A 3,262-nucleotide genomic window follows, 5' to 3' on the forward strand; every position below is an offset into this window, starting at 1 on the left:
GTAAGTGTTTGTCCAATTTATTATTTGTAAAATACATTTATTATAAGAACCCTTTTGTTTTTTATTTAACATTTGTGGAATAACTTGCGCCGACCGTTTCCCCACGGCCAACCACTTATACGGAAAGAACGAGCACCGTGCTCCACTACCCGTATTATCAGTAATTTTTAAGAAAAATAAGTAACATGATCACAGCAAACAAACTGTCTTGCGCTGGCACCATCTGGTCGTCGGTAATAGTCATTAATTCCTGCCTGGCATTGGCTGTTCGCTCAATAGAAATATTGTTCTGAGTCAGAAGCTGCAACTCTAAGAATACATTATTAAGAAAAAAGAATTTCTTCTGAAATTTAATTTGTGTACTTTTGAAATGTGAATCAGAAAATGATACAAAACGCATATTGAACATTTCCATTTCGTTTTTGTTATAAATTATGGCAAAAACCCCGAAATTCGGGCCTATAGCTAGAATAGCGCCTGGAGCCATAAACGTTATTGAACTACAGAAGTCATGGAAATTAATTTTTATTAATATATAATTTATAAATATTTGCTGCTTTTTATTAGTAAAACAAAACTACAAACCTCTACATACAGAAAAATGTGTCATTATTGCATATTTTATTATACAAACAAAAGACTTAAGCGACGAACTTGTTGCTGATTTGTCAATATATACTTGGTTAGCCTATTTCACAATGTGCAAATATGCCATTTTGTTGCCTCAAATAAGCAAAGACAATTACCTGCATGTGCCAAAAGCTTCCTTGATTAAAAACGCAAAGAAGAAGAAAAAATCGTCTTGTTAACCCAATTTCTCAATAAGTCACGACGCGTGAAAACTAAACGCACTTGAGAAGAAATAACTAACCCAGCCAGTAAGAAATTTAAGTAATTCATTTCATTTATACAATTACACACTTAAACTAAACTATGCTTAGATATATGTACACATATGCAGGCATGTATGTATGTTTATATGGAAATTTGCGAGCAATTTTTGGCGCTTTGCTGTGAACTAAAAAAAAAACAAAAAAAAAAAAAAAACAAGCTAAAAGAGTGACAGTGAAGAGTGCGAGATTGCCGTTGACACAGAAATTACAGCAATAAATAAATAAATAAACGAAAAGTCAGCACGAAGATGCGTCGACAAGCGAAACTAGTACGAAGTGTCCGTGTGAAATAAAAGCAATAACAAATAGCATTCAACAACAAAGTAAAGTGCACTGCATAACAAAACCGATTGCATAATTTGGTGAGTGTGCAAGGGAGCTCAGCAAAAACTCGCGCTCACATGAGTGTATAGCTGCGCATGCGCCATTGTAGAGGTGTAAAAGTGTGTGTGTGCCCACGGAAACACCCGCAAGCTATAAAATGGCAAGTCAGCTGCACTTAGCGCGGGTTAATGCGGCAATTTATGGCGGTGCGAGCTCGTTTTCGCAGCAGAGCGGACAGTGAAAAAGGCCTATCGTCGCCCACACGCACACAACACACCAACATATGCACACACAGGTAATCCCACAATACTTTAATCGTCAATTTCAGCTGCTAAATTTTCGTTGCAGCAACAATTGTAGATCGGCATGCGTTGTTGCCCCAAATATGAATTGAAAAATTATGGCGATTTCGCCATTTGCCTAATTTTCGGCAATTTTCCAGCAGTCGGCATAAACTTGATTGCGTCTAAGTAATGACATAACACTTAGCCAAGTGATGGTTGCGTGTGAATCGCCAAAGTGCTAAGTGCCTCGCAATGCTTTTAGCCGATAATAAAGCGTGCGGCTGTCGCGCTATATTGGGCGCCACTTCTTGTGGTTAACACTTTTTTTTTTTGTTTTTTCATAACACTTGCGCTTGTGTTGGGCCCAAAATAGTAGCAGTGGCCTTCAAATGCCTAAAATTGTGCGACATATTGACATTAGGTATAACGGTATACGTACTCAAAGACATAAACTCTCTTGACACCGTCACCTGATCGAACGGGTGGGTGCGATGATTAATAATTGTTGACAAACTTGCGTTGAACTGCGTAAACTGGCGTAATCAAATTGCGGTTCTTTGACAGTTACTTGCATTGCATTAAGTACTGTTATTAAAAACAATTTTTCAATGTCATTTCCACTTATCAGGGCAACCAATATTGTGTGCTTCTGTTATTGTGAAATTATGTAGGTCAAAGCGTGGGTGCTAATTATTACTAGGTAAAAAATTCAAACTTTAGTTGGGTTGAATGTTTATTTTGCTTATACTATGATTAGCAGATTATTTGCTTGGCTGTTTGAGCAAAATTCGAAAACCCCCTTACCACTTGCGGCAGCACTTAAGCGCTCAATAGGCTTACGTTTAGGGACTCTTTTCATATTTTTGGTGGGCTTCTGAGTATTTTCTGGTTTTTATCTAAAGTAAGCACTTTTTTCTTAGCTACACAAAGTGCAATTTTTTATTTTAATGAAAACTATATATAAATAACTGTGCAAGATAATTACAGAATTTTTATAAATACTACTTACCCACTTTCCTAATTTTATGTAATCTGAAAATGGAAATAAGACATTATTATTAAGTAATATTCATAAAAAAGCGTTCAGCGCGCAACAAATACATTAACGAAGTAGATTAGGTATAAATGGTTATCTCTAGATTAGACAAAAAAAAATTGCTCATTTCGTTAAGATAAATTGTCAAATAAAAAGACTTTCCATACAAGTCATACCAGCCCAAAGTGGACAAATACAACAAATGCTCAACACCAAATACGCGCTCCTAATTATGCTACTAATTATCTGATAAATATTATAGTGAGTTAATTTCAAAATAAGTAGTAGACTGCTATACGATATGGACAAGGGCACTGAGAGCAACACTATCTTCAGTGGAGTACAGCAAGCATCGGTTTTAACCTCACTATTATGGAAACTGTATGGGGATGACCTCATAGTGTCTAAAATTCTGGATGACCAATCGGTTCAAACGCTTTGATTGCGTAAATGGTTTACACCGATGGGTTGCTTTCAGGTGTCTAGAGCTGGCTGAGCAAAAAAGTGAAGCCTTACTTAAAAGCTTCAGGAAAATTGAAGAAAATATATCGCTCACCATAGGAGAATCTGAGATAATACTAATGGACTCAAGTTCAAGGAACACTTAGAAAAGCAAATAAAATCTATAATGCGTGGAGGATGGAGTCATGTGTAGAAGTTCACGTAAGTGAGGAAAGTTTTCTGATCGCCATTCACGTGGGAGTGGCCAGAAACGATTCTTTTAC

General features: G+C 36.5%; 1 long non-coding RNA gene across 4 annotated transcripts in view; it reads right to left on the reverse strand.

Moving 5' to 3' along the window:
• LOC108969568 overlaps positions 1-3,262 on the reverse strand; it is a 281,944-nt gene that overhangs the window by 135,061 nt on the left and 143,621 nt on the right. For 3 of the 4 annotated variants that reach the window (XR_001993410.1, XR_001993406.1, XR_001993408.1), the window contains exon 3: positions 2,511-2,533. The exons of the other annotated variant lie outside the window; for it this stretch is intronic. This is a non-coding gene — a long non-coding RNA (uncharacterized LOC108969568). The remainder of the gene's footprint in view (positions 1-2,510; positions 2,534-3,262) is intronic. 4 annotated transcript variants of the gene reach the window in all.

The sequence above is a fragment of the Bactrocera latifrons genome, unplaced genomic scaffold (genome assembly GCF_001853355.1).
Source record: "Bactrocera latifrons isolate USDA-ARS-PBARC rearing strain unplaced genomic scaffold, ASM185335v1 scaffold_105, whole genome shotgun sequence".
Classification (NCBI taxonomy): Eukaryota; Metazoa; Arthropoda; class Insecta; order Diptera; family Tephritidae; genus Bactrocera; species Bactrocera latifrons.